Source organism: Monodelphis domestica, chromosome 1, assembly GCF_027887165.1.
Source record: "Monodelphis domestica isolate mMonDom1 chromosome 1, mMonDom1.pri, whole genome shotgun sequence".
Classification (NCBI taxonomy): domain Eukaryota; kingdom Metazoa; phylum Chordata; class Mammalia; order Didelphimorphia; family Didelphidae; genus Monodelphis; species Monodelphis domestica.
In genome coordinates, this window is record NC_077227.1 from 626,067,970 (window position 1) to 626,082,106 (window position 14,137).

General features: G+C 35.3%; 1 protein-coding gene across 20 annotated transcripts in view; it reads right to left on the minus strand.

Annotated features, from left to right (window-relative positions):
* The window catches only part of PLCB4 (phospholipase C beta 4), a 470,050-nt gene that overhangs the window by 348,824 nt on the left and 107,089 nt on the right, over window positions 1–14,137 (minus strand). For 2 of the 20 annotated variants that reach the window (XM_056813893.1, XM_056813897.1), the window contains exon 1: window positions 4,309–6,047. The exons of 16 other annotated variants lie outside the window; for them this stretch is intronic. The gene's annotated coding sequence lies outside the window, so the exon portion shown is untranslated. Of the gene's footprint in view, window positions 1–4,308; window positions 6,048–14,137 lie in introns of those variants that run through there. 2 more of the 20 variants (XM_056813905.1, XM_056813902.1) reach the window with 1 other exon arrangement.

Here is a 14,137-nt window from a genome sequence, read left to right on the forward strand (position 1 = left end):
TAATTTTATTTCTAATTCTTTATTTTCGCTGTTGGTAACCTTAAGTCACCTTATTCTCATTGCTTTCAGCACTGTATTCTTCTCTCAAATCTGTTCCTGGTCGCAGAATTCCAAATCAGTTTCTCTCATATCCTAGAACTTCCTTCTGCATCTGGGTTCTCCTCACTCTGAAACATTCAATTACTCCTCCAATCTTCTCAAATAGATTGTCTTTCTGTATGATCTTTTATTCCATTGATGAATTCTTGGAACCTCCATTTTAAAGAGCAACCTAAACCAGCTTTCATTCCTCTCCTAGACTTGTTCCTGATTTCCAGATTTCAAAATTATGCCCCAGTACCTGTCCCTCCACCTTCTCATCCCTTTTTTGTTCCCTTTTGTGTACTGTCTTCCCATAAGAATATAATCTCTGGAATAAAGGGGTTGTCTTTTTACTTTTAAGTATATATTATAATTTATGAAGTGGTAATAAAATTGCCCTATTTGTGTTTCCTTCTGAACCTTTATTTTCTTTGTGACTTGTTTTATGATGCTATTCTTTTAATTCCATCTTTTAATCCCTATCACTTTCCACTAACCTCTCCCTAAATAGAAGTCCTTCTTTGTAACAAATCAAATAAAACATGATAATCAAAATAAATGATCAAATGATCAAATAATGATCAAATAAAACATGCCAACACATTGGCCACATCTGAAAAAGTACATCTCATTCCTCATCTCCAGAACAGAGATGCTTCATCTTCAGGCTTTTAAAGCATGACTGGTCACTGATTAGGCAAATACAAAATTCTGAAGCCTTTCATTGTTTTCCTTTACATTAATGAAATTATATAAATTGTTCTCCTAAATGTTTCCTGTTCTCTTCCCTCCTTTCCTTGGTTCTATCATTTCATTTTGCATCAGTTCATACAAGTGTTCATAAGTTTCTCAGAATTCTCTACATTGGACATTTCTTATAGTGCAAATCATATTCTTTTTCATTCATACATTACAATTTGTTCAGTCATTTGCCAAATTTATGGGAACCTACATTATTTCTAGTTTTGTGCTTATAGACAAAGTATATATCTAAATATTTTTTAACATGTGGGTCCTTTCCCAGGACCCTGAAATTTTTAAAGTTATTCCAATGAAACATAGACTCTAGTAGGTTCTACCTAGCTGGAAAGGCTTCAAAGAACAGAATTAATTATGGACTATATGTCTTTTTTGTCCAAGGAAGATCAGAGAGACAGCATGAGGTCAGAAATCACAGAAACACTTGAAAATCAATTACTAATTTGTATGGGGGTTATAAGCTACATCCTTGGAATAATAATGGAAATGATAATAGTAGCTAACATTCATATAATGCTTAAGCATTTTATAAATATTAATCTCATTTTACTTTCACAAAAACCTTGGGAGGAAAGTACTATTATTACACACACACACACCCTTTTACAGGTTAAGCCAAAGTACACAAAAATTAAATCACTTGTCCATGGTCACACAGCTAGTTTCTGAGGCAAGATCTGAACTCTGATCTTTCTGACTCCAGGTCCAATGATTTACTTATTTGCTGCCTCTAGAAGAATACACACTGAAAAAAAATAGTTACCTGACAAAGGACTATTTTATAAACTACTGATGGTAAAAATCTCAATTTTCAAAGAAAGTAGAGAAAGCAAATAAACAGTTCAAAAATGTAAGCATAAAAATGGCAGTTATACAAATTCTCGCAATAAATGTGATCTGCATGGCAAAGATTGGTTTGAGTATAACATGGATTATGCAAACTATTTATAATCTTACATTAGGAAAAGGCAAATCATTTAAGAGACTAACACAAGCACCTAACCAAAATACCCTATTTCATTTTAAAATATGTAATTTAAATCCAACAGCATCAGACTTGGGGGAAAAAATAGTTAAGTTTCTAAAACAGGTAGATTGCCATAGAAAATTGTGTGTTAAATGAGAGGGAAATAAGTTGCTTCCCCACAGACAATCTTTCTATATTTAAAATTCATAGTGAGTGAAGTGGGGCACCTGCAAGGAAGTTGGGACAAAGATACAATAAAAAATACCGAGGCACAACTGGAATGAAATTGAACAAATGCTGAATAAATCGCTGATTGTGGGAAAGCGAGAGTGGATAGATGGGCATTTGGAGTGGTGCTGGTTCAAAGCTATCCAAAAGGGGTCACTCAATTTGAACCCAAATGTAATACACCTCACAAGGGAAGAGATAGAGCTATCAGAAATAATGAGCCCTGGAAATAGCTACCAAGACGACTAATCAGAGTTTATTCTACATGTTCATCTTATGTGGGGAAGACTGGAGTTCACGTGTCAGTCTTCTCCATCACAATTCGGCCAGTGTTTACATCTAGTCAGTTCAATCACTTAACAGCTTTAATAATTTATAGATAAATGGTTCAAACAACTGATTAAGGCTGTGACTATGCAGCAGATATACCATAAGGAAGAAGAAAAAAAAAGCAGTGAAACTAGTTATTTGATATTCTATAGACCGCATGAAAACACAGCTGTTTGACTGAAATCTTTACTTTTCAGCCAACAGTTAAGCTATCAACATGAGCTCATATATACAAGTACTAAAATTATAAAATAAAGAGGTCTTTGTTTAGAATAATATGAAACTAAAAGTCCCTTACAACTTATCGCACATAAGCAATGTTTCTCAAGTAAGTCCCCATGAGGGAATGGCATGCTTCCTCACATGGCTTCAATTAAGAATACCTACCTGGGTAATCGGGTGGTACTGAAAGGCTCTATGACCTATGACATCTATAAGATAGCTATACCATATTTTGAAAATGTTGCACTTAATGTAGATTTTTTAGAACATGATATTGAAAAGACATTAAAAATGTATTTTTAGAGAATTGAATATTTTCTATAGCTATGTTTTTAATGAAAAAAGTAAAATATCTCACAGAAAAAATTTAGGATATTTTTATTTCAGTGACAAGGGATAGCTATCACTCTCCTATATGTACCTTTTGTAAGAAGTAACAGAATCATAACAGCTGAGTTACAGTTTAAAGATTATTTTAAATAAGTTTGTTTTGAGTTGAAAAAGATGAAAAAGTTGTAGTTTTTTTACTACAAAATCAAACTATTCTAATAGGTACTTATTTTTTCACATATAACAAAATAAATATTCTTTCTCTCAAAAATGCTAAGTAATTTGAGTAAAGCTCTTAAAAATTGTCAGTGGCTATGAAAAACAAAAAGCCCACAAGTAAATCATTTCTCCTAGGATGACAACGTATGAAAGCAATAATTCTCCAAACTCTTACTTACATGTAGTAAGGACTCTTACATTAAGAATTTGATGAAGAGGGTTTTTTATTTTTAAATATTTAAATCCATATTTAAGTCTTGAGAAAAGTAGAAAATGTGGAGTTATTTTGTCACATTGCTAATTTCCACATATTTCATTAAAGGGCTTAAGGAATAATTTTGATAAACTTTCAAGAAAAAGATAAAGCAGATACTTTTTGATCTTATTGTAATATACTTTTTAAAAGCCAATTCTCTTCCATGTCATCTTGAAATATTTGTTCTGTATGTATCTACTCACCTGCTAACTAAAGGAAATAGAATAATTCAACAAAATGCCAAAGTGGTGATTATAATTGGGCAAATTTACACTGAGCCTGTACCAGCAATTTTATTATTAAAAAAAAAAGCAAAGCAAAAGTCCTCAAACGAGAAATTAGTAGTTTGCTCCATCAGACAAGCAGTGCAAAAGAACAAATTGCTCCCTCAGTTTTACAACAGTTACACGTACTTACAGCAAATATTGCCAAAAGGATCATTAATTTCAAAATCAGAATAGCTACAAAATTTGAAAAAAAAAACCAGCAACAATGACAAAAAAAATCACAACAAAAAGCTTGGAATGAAAATAAATTCAAAGGAGTAAGATAGTTTTAGATAAATTATTTGGAAGGTAAATCAAAAGAACTCTTTTTTTTACTAAAATCAGACCCAAATTATAGTCTAATAGTTTCTTTTATTGCCTTGGATTTTATATAATTGAAATATAGTTTAAAAATACCTACCATAGTTGCACAGCGAGACAATAGTAGAAATACTATTGGTGTCAGAAAATAGTCTCTGTTCCATATCTGCCTAGATGCATGCATTATTTATCATTAGGGAAAACTAGAAACGGGACTTTGAAACATCATCTGCCAAATGCATTCAACAAATCTATTTTTAAAAGAAAAGATTGCTATGAAACCTTGAATTCTACTCACAATTCGTTTTTTTCAAAATGCATTTACTTACCTGAAATATCGGAGAGAGGTTTGATACTTTACCAAGTCAGAAGCAAGCTTTTGAGAGCACTATTGATTTAAGGTTGCAAAGTATAACTGCAATCACAGCTCTTTAGTGAGCCTCAAGGTTTCAAGAAGGGAGGGAGGGGAGAGAATGGGAGGTTTCAGAATGAATAGCCACAACTCAGCCAGTGATTGTAACAATAACAATGGTTGACTGATGGGCAGTACCATACCTCAGCCCTCCGATGTGAAGCCAGTCAAAGACAGATAAATGAGAGAAAAAGCCCAAAGTGTGTACTTTTCTCAATGCTTGGAAGAAAAGCAAAAATTGCACTTTTAAAAAATGGGTATGGCAGGGATTGAAAATAGGATCAGTGCAAATACTAAGAACTGCTCCTTAAAACAGGTCTGGTTTACTGTTCAATGACAAGGATCTGGACATTTGGTCTAGGTTCAAGTAGATGATGCACCTGCTCATACCCTTCTCTTAAAACAGTTTGTATGCTTAGGTAAAATTAAAGTAGACAAAGTAATTTAAAAAGCAACAATAACAACAACAAAAATAGAACCATAATAACTCTCAATTATTCAAAGAAGCTGATTATCCAGTTCTGAGGAGAGAAACAGACAAAATTTTTGCTTCAACTTTCCCCTTCTGCCACCTTCTGGCTATATTCCTCCCCTACAATACCTAGCAGAGATAAGGAGGGTTCAGAAAACTCATTGTGCCTAGGTGTTAGGGATCCTAATACATATTTTGACAGAAAGCAAATGAAAACTACATGCCTAAAATCAGGGTGAGAGCAGAACTGCAGCTGTTCATTCTACCTTTAGGCATATTTTCCCTGGATAATTAAAAAAAAACTTTTTGCATCTTTCAGAATGTTTCTTTGTGCTCTTACACCATAACCTGCCCCCCCACCCCATATTAAGAAATATTTTAACATTGGTTAGGTTTCCAAATGTACCTTTTGTGTTAATTATTATAAACAATATTCCTTTATTGGACTCTAGAAGCAAATTTAACAATGACATTAAGACACTGCCTAGGTATACCCAAGGTGCCTCAGAATAATCACTGAATGGCGAGGGCCACTTGCTATCTCTACTTTCATTTCTAATATTGCAGTATGCCTGATTTCTAGGAATCCTAACATTGTAAAAGCAAACTAGATTTCTACCAAGAGAAGCATTTCATGCTTTTATTCCATTCTGTAAGTATTTACTCAGCACTACACTCTGTGCCTTTGGAAATACAAAGTCAATATATGAAACAGTCCCTGCTTTCAAGGTGTTTGGGATTTTGTTTAGGATTTTCATAATTCCCAAAGTGATGGCTATGCCATCAATACTCATTGCATGTTAGCACTGTACAGATTGTATAGAAATAGCACAAACTAAGATGTGGTAATGTCATAACCAATGAAATAACCAAGTCTCCTAGCCTCACAACTATAGCATCGTTACATATGTCAGACTAGACTTGGATTTGGGAAACCCACTGTATATCCACTGTCTATCGCCTGGACCCTGTCCATATTCATTCCAACCTTGGCTAGGAATAGGAATCAGTGGAGAAAGAGATTTGAAAGTAAACTGAACAAGGCAAACAGTTGCATTCCTAAGAGCTGTAACTCACACAGGCACAAAGCTCATAACAACACCATATCATAGTCATCTTGGTCTCTCAAGCCTTCTTTATGATGCCATTTTTTAGCTACCAAAGTTTTTCTTTTAATTATTCTATATTTATACTATAGAGCTTATTGACAGGATAATATTCAGCTCTGATAACTTCTAATCTAACCATTAATAAAAGTAAGAGCTTACATTTTCTGCTTTTTGTCTTCTTAAAACAAGTAAACTGAAAATTATTCAATCCTTTCTTGATGGCAAAGTGTCACCAATAAATAAACATCAATTGTGTTGTGTTAGAGTATATTCTTATCCTAAGAGGTTTTTAATACATGGAGGACTACCAAGTTCAAAATTAGCCTCAGACACTTACTAGCTATATAACCCTGGGCAAGTCACTTAACCCCGTTTGCTTCACCTTTCCTCATCTGTAAAATAAGCTGGAGAAGAAAATAGCAAACTACTCCTGTATCTTTGTAAAGAAAACCCTAGATGAGGCCATGAAGAATCAAACATAACTGAACAAAACTGTGTACCTCTATAATACAAGGTCTTTGATTGCTTTAATTTTTTTAATTCTCATATCTGTTTTTATCATGTCTCTCTCTTCTGTAAGCTGAAAAAAATGACAATCATTTCTTGATATTTCAGTTTATTTGCTTCTAGCAATCCCCTCTTAAAATGTATTGCTTCTGATCTTCAGTGAAAACTAAATCATGAAGCTTATAATGTAACAATTGTGTGCAAAGTACAAGTAAAAAGTCTTTAAGTGAAGACATAAGGACTTTTTCAATGAGTGAAAGTTCTTAGTTTTAATACATGAACTTTATGGTAGTTTTTCTGATAGCTAAAACAAAAATTCTTCTTGTCCCCTGCTCACTCCCTCCATTTCAGCTAAATTCTAGATAGCCAAGATTAGCAAAGAAGTAATCTCTATAAAAGAAAGATATCACTGTAATTTAAAAGTACACAAAAGAGTAGGTATTAATGCAAATCTCAGGTCCCAGAGGAAATGCAATCCTCTCTATTCCACCAATTATATTTACAAAGTATATTTCTTTGATAAACTACAGAGAGGCAAACCTGTTTTCTGATTCAAATCAACAAGGATTTTGCTCAAGGAGCAATAGATTTTCTTGATTCTACACTAAGAAAGTGATAAATATTTTTCAAGTGGAGAAAAAAAAACTTTGAATATGCTTTTACATCTCTCTCTTTTTTAGAGAGAATATGAGTAGAAAACTGGAAGAATTGTCCTACTGAGCCCTACATGTCTCCCACCGCCTTTTTAATTCCAAACCCAACAAAACAATGTTACAGGTGACAATAACAGGAGACAATGAAAAGTTTCTCAGCAATCTTATTCTAATGGCTACCCAACTAACATGGATGACACTACAGTAAATGTTGCAAACCCAGGCTTTGCTGTGTTCCTAAACATTTGATGGGAAATATTATTTGAACATAAAACATCTTGAATAATATATATCCATAATGAATTAACATATTTTTCAGTCATCTATTATATTTGTTGGCTAAATAGAACACTACATATTAGTATATGAAAATAATTATCAATAACATGAATAAAGATAAAAATCAGAAATAGGAGATATTTCTGTCCCTAAAGGTAGTAAAGTATTTCTGGTACAATGAAATACAAAGGACTTTTCATATCTCATATATTTATTATTTTCTACCTTTTTACAATTCTCTAAGACTAAGGCCAATACAGACACAGAGGTTCAAGCAATGTGAATTATTACTTACCAGGAAAAATAATTTTTAATGGTGATGATTCACTGTCTCATCATATAGAATTAATAAAGTAAATTTTACTGGGCAGAAAAGTATAGCAAAAAAGGAGAAAATTAATGATCAGTGCTTTAAGGCAGCAAGTTGAGATGGGTAAGGCATTTTCTTTTCCATTCCAAGGTCATAATGGCACTCAATATTGCAATGGCTTGATTTTACCAAATCATCCTTGTAGATGTTGAATTTATTTCCCTAAGCACTATGTTGACAATTCTGGTGAACAATGGTGCTTTGAGATTGTATTATTATTATTATTATTATTATATTATCATATTCTGACTGGCTAAGTTTCCTGCATGCATGACGATGTAAAGCTCAGATTTCAGTGTATAAACCAGTGACTTAACTTTTCAAAAACAATACAGCTCATTAAAAGAATATGAAAATCAATTGCTCTAAAAACTGTGTAAACAAAGAAATATAATATTCATTCAGAGTTGAAAATGCAAATACCTTGGTACAAGTGAAATATCAGGTTCTGATATCAGTAGTAGCAAAGTTAATACTAACCTTGGCTTTACATTCTATTTTCTCTCACCTACAGTGTTATCTTAGTCTCCTCAGGTAAACTAATGAAAGGCTTTTAATCAAAAGTCCTAAATAACATTGTGTCCTTAATTGCTCCACCCTACCTCTAATTGCATTTACTAATCCCAGTGACCTGAACTCTTTGAAAGAACTACCTTTCCTAAATATGACCTCTCTACTCCAAGAGTCAGTATATTCTTTCTTCCTCCTCATAACCAGAAAGAGATGAAGAAAAGATCATCTCCGTGTTTACCTCTGTATGATAAAACTGTCTTTTTTTTTCAATCAGTAAAAGGTTACCCTTAACAACCAAGCTTCTATGTGACAGGTTCCATTTAACTCAAATGCTCTGCTTCCCGCCTTAAATTCACTATTTTTATAAATATTATTTTGCATAGCATGGCTTCACATTAACTTTAACCAAGATCTGGAGTTGCCAATTGTAATTTTAAAGATTTTTGTGTAAAGCTGCATTTTATAAAATATCTAATGCTATACACACTCACATATATGCACACACTTTAAAGCAATCTGAAAAAATAATTTCTAAACACAATTACATATCAATTCTCTCACAAAAGTATAAAATGAATCAAATGTCACTTGTCCCGTTTTCTTCCTGCCTAAACATATTTCTCTGATTATCATTATGCCTGTAACTAGAACTTTCTTCCCTGGGCAAAAAGGAAAAGTGTGAAGCCTAACTGTGAATTCTGTAAATTGTAGTCTCAGTCCCAGCAATCTATTTCAACCTAAGGAGTAGCTCAAGCATCTGCTCTGAGACAGAGGGAGATTATGCTGCCTCTGCAAGAGATTTATTTTATTTTATTTTTTGAAGAATTGTGCCTGTTCCAGCAGAGAAGAGCAGTAGAGGCCAGGAGGTTAAAGAAGTCTCCTCAAGCAGTTTGAGATGAACATTCTGAAAATAGTCTTCCATCTGTGCCCATACCTTTTGAGATGTGTAAAAAGTTGTACTCAGTCAATTCCTTTTCTGTTGTCCATTGCTAAAGGTGTTTGTTCCCTAGATATTTCCCTCTATTTTTAAAAAATTGTTTCTATTATCTGATTTTGTTTCATTTTAAAACATGACATAACTTTTCTGTGATGTGTGTCTTTGCATTAATTATATGAAGATGAGTTCCATGGAAGGCACCATTGAATAGCTTGGCATACACAGAACAAAATTGGGTCAGAGGATTGATTAGATCTCTGTACTGAACTTTAGGATTTCCTAGCTAGGGGCTGAGGAGATTGTGATACAATCATATGGCTTTGGTTTTTATTTTTTTTATTAATTTCCCAAAAGGCAAACCTAAACTGGATCCAGTTCTTTTATTCCTTTCCCTTAGGCTAAAAATGGGTCAGAGCACTATTTTGCCATCTGGGACAAGACTGGGACTGTTGATCAAACGTCATCACTTAATCCTTCAGCTTCTATTTCTCTGATGAGTGGTGGGCAAGAGAGGTGGGGTAGGTTAAAGGAAATAACTATGGAGTAGGCATTACATACTAGGAGGAGAAATAGATGTGGCCAGACATAGCCAGTAACTACCTACTACTTTCCCTTTGCAGGAGAGTCAGATAAGCATTCCTACTTTTTTTCCTTTCAGTTTCTTTTTCTATGGACAAAGCCTGCCAAACAGTACCTGCCTGCTGGCTATACTCCCAAAGTATAGGAATGAATTCAGAAGCTATTTCCATTACATAGTCTAATCTAGTTGCCCTAAAACACAGAAAGAAAATGAAAGATGTAGCAATTACACAAATTTCTGCAGAACCCTTACAAAGCTATTCTGATTCCAATTTTTCATTAATCTGGCCAACTTCATGATGGCACAGTCAGAGGTTCCAAATAAGTAATAGCTGCTCTCTTATACTGATTTGTCCAGAATGATGGTTCAGCAGCTGCAGGGAAATAGTCCTGGTTGCCTCCATTGCTACACAAATCAATTAATCCACAAGCATTTATTAAAAAGTAATCTACAGCTCTCCATGCATATTTAATTATCTCTAACAATGCTTAATAGTCCATCAATAAATGTTTATTAAGCCCTTATAATGTGCTGGACACTGTGTTAAATACTGGGGATACAAAAAGAGTCAAAAGACAGTCCTTTCCCTCAATGAGTTTCCAATATAATGGAAGAAACTTACAATCTAATGTAAATCTATAATAATGGGTAAGGGCTTTCCAATGTTTACTGCATAATGAATAGAGCAGAGGGTTAGAAGACTTCACCAGCTGCCTTGGACCTTGCTTATGATTCTACTATCCTACTCCGGGGATGGCTTACAATATTTCAAAACAAAACTTGTCACTGGTGTAGAAAACAAAGGGAAAGAGCATTTATTAATCTGTACCACTCTGAAAATCGACTCCACTGTTAATAAAATAAAAAAATAGGTTTATTCTAGTTTTAAATGCAAATATAGGGGGGCAAGGGTTGAACAGAAGAATCTCTAATCAATTTGATGAGATCGTTGGCTATGGGTCTTTCTTTGTCTAGGAAAGCAGCTTCTCATGCAAAGGCATGCCTATCTGCATTTTGTTGAGAGGACACAGATAGGTAATGACTTGGCTTTTAGTGACTGATGCTCCCCACAAGATGATGGGCTAGATGGCACAAAGAAGGATGTTTTCTGATCAGAAGAACTGCCTCATTATGCTGGTCCACTAAAGAGAATGATGATTGCTTTCAGCCCTTTGCTTATTTTTTGTTTCCTTGTGCCTTTCTTCTGGTAGGAGAAGGCAGGAGAGGAATTGAGATGAAGAAGAAATTAAGAGATTTCTTCCTTTTACCCAGAAGCATCTAATGGTGCCTTTGGGGAAAAGTATGCTAGAAAGCTACAAGTGCAACCCCACTCCTACCTCCTCACCTCCAACTAACTGGCCTTGCTAGGAAGTAATATGCTTGAGATCTTCTGCCTTTCAGTTTCATTTTCTGAGCAAGATGCAAAAATTCTAGCTGTGAAAATGGGCTTTCCAAGTCCAAAGACAGTGATACCTTAGTCACTGATAGAGTACTTGTAAATGCAAAATTTGACTGTCCAGGTAGTCAAAGAGAAGCGTTTTTTTAAAGTAGATCTTCCCAGTCCAAAGGACAGATATAACCAGTTCAAGTTGTATTGGAAAAGAATCTCTCTCCATTATGTCACTTTGCTTAATGTCACACCTCAGTGACCTGGAGGTCAAAGACCACTGAGACATGCAGATGAGACAGGCCCTCAGAGAAAGGAAGTTAGAGAACCCAAGAACCAACAAGACAAGAAGCTGATTCCACAGGCACTGCTCCCCTAGGCAGCCCAGGCAAATTAAGAAACTATGGTTGGTTCCTGAGGTGTGCCATGTGAGAGCTAGTGGGTGGAGAAAACAGCTTATAAATTGAAGACCAGGAGATCTTCTGGGTCTTCTCGCTGGAGCTTGGAACTTGAAGGAACTCTTCTCGATGTTCAGCTTCAATCCATTATGGCAACCAATAGAGAAGTAAGCTAAGTAACTCTCTACCTCTCTCCTACTTTTCCCTTTCTTAACTATTCCCACTTAGTTTGATTTAATAAAGTTATTAAAGCTACTAGCAGCCTCATAATTTAATTCTAATTATTACAGTTGTAAAGGTGCAGCAGAAGCACATGGCACTTTCAGTTCACACATCCCCCAAACATCTCTGCCCTGTTGTCCACCCTCCCCCTCACCTCCCACTTTTCAGTTCTAGAACCATAATCCAATCAATTCTACCATTGCTTCTAGAAAGAGTATGTCAGTTTTCTTTCTTATGGTAGCATTTACTATCACAGCAATTTTCTGAAACAAAATACCCCTCCCTGGCCACCATCCCCTAGTGCAATAATGGGGAACCTTTTAGAGATGGAATGCCAGGCTCTGCCCACACCCCATACCCCAGACTGAGTGCTGGGCTCACACTGCTCCCCTCATTTATTCCACACAAGAGAAGGAGGAAGCACTCCCACTGGACTGCTGAGTAGGGGTATGGGTGATATAGTCAGTCTTAAGGAGAGGAAGAGGGAGGGGGCATAAAGCACTCTGCTCCCCTCTAGTTACGTGCCCCACTGTGAGCTATGATCCCCTCAAATCTAGCTCCTCTTCAACGTCTGTGAAGTGGAAAATGAGAGGAACTTGAAAATTTCAAAGTGTACCCTCCTTAGCCACGATTCAAGGAACCAGGAAACCATTTCAAATGCAATGCTTTATTGAGAGAAAAAGAGAGAATGAAAAAGTCAACCAGAAAAAAAAAAAGCCCCTGCTTACTGGAAAACTCCTTATTTATAGGAAAATATAACCCTCAGGTTAAATGTCATCCTCCTAACACATTCACCCCATCACATTCCAGAAGGGGGTATCCTCCAAAATAAACTTTTTAGCAAATGGTCAAGGATTAAAGTCAGGTTTTAATCTGTGTACAAACCCAGAACAATTTATGATTGGGAGATTAATACCTTGGACACTATTGTGTTTTCCTGAGCTTCTAGCCCATCTGTTCTCCTTCAGGCAGGCATCCCTTTGAATGCAAATTAAACAGGCTAGTATTAGGGGTAAAATAGATTTGGGGTTTTAATTAAGAGTTTGATAAGCTAGTGACAGGAGTGTGAATCCTTTCACAGTCTGAGAGTCCTGGTTGGAACTTTGAGCCAAAGTTCAGTTGGAATTCTGTGGTGCTGTTAAGAGTTGGAATTTTTTCCAACTGTCACCCTGTCTCTGGAGCTAAGCAAGGTCCTGGAGGCTGCTTTTCCTGACTCTCTCTGGCTATTCCCTTTGAAAACCTTGAGAATACCAGACTTACAGTTTGGGAAGAGATAATTGGCAGTTTGGCAATGGTTGGGGTAAATAAGATTGACAGAAAAGAAGCAAGAAGATCTTTTGTCTTTATCTCTGTAAGACTGTGGAGTAGAGATAAGGCTTTGGCCTTGCAGGTCAGAAAACCTTTTCTGGTTGACCTGGCTCAACTTTGAGTAGGCTGATAATACAGCAGTGACTGAAGAACTCTTGGAGACAGTGTTTTTTTAAGAAATTTATATATATATATATATATATATATATATATATATATATATATGTTTATAAGGATATTAGAAATAGTTTATTTAGTTAGTATTTTGGGAAATAGATTAAGGAGAGTGAGAGGAGGTCTGGTTTTTGCCAGACCAAAGTGGTTTTCATGAGAGTCCCCTTCTTTTTAGCCTTGGGGAACCCTTATCTTTGAACCCTATCAACTATCTTTTAATTCCTTTACCTTTAAAATATTAAATAGAAGTTTTGAATTTGTACATCTGTCTCCCAGACCCTGTCAGCCAGTTTTCACTAGACCCTAAAAATCTATCAACTGCTCATTTCAGTTCACAAGACCCAATTTCAACAACCAGCTGACCTTTCTATCAACAACTAAGAAGAAACTTTTAGATACAATTTCCAACATTATCATAACACTAAAAAGAAGTGAGGGGATTAAGAATGCAAATTAAAGCAGCCCAAGGTCACTTAAAAAAAAAAACTGGGGAAGGGAGCAGTAAAACAACCAAGAGACTATTAGCCTAGACTTGTGTTCATAAAATTTATTCCTAAATCACAAGACTTCAGTTTTGAACATTTTTAAAGTACAAACTCAAAAGACACATCCCCGAATCCCAAAAATACTTTGTATAGTAAAGCACTGGTTGCTTCTGATAGTAAAGACATAAGTCGTTTCTGTCTCACTTAGACCAAAAGTAATTAAGAGGCCATTGTATTCTGAATGGTGTGGGGCAACCTTTCCTTGCAAGAAATACAGTCTTTTAGAGCTGTTGACTAATTCCTACTGGGGATAAGGGGAGGGGAGTAGCAAGGCTGTGCCTCCCTCTAGCTT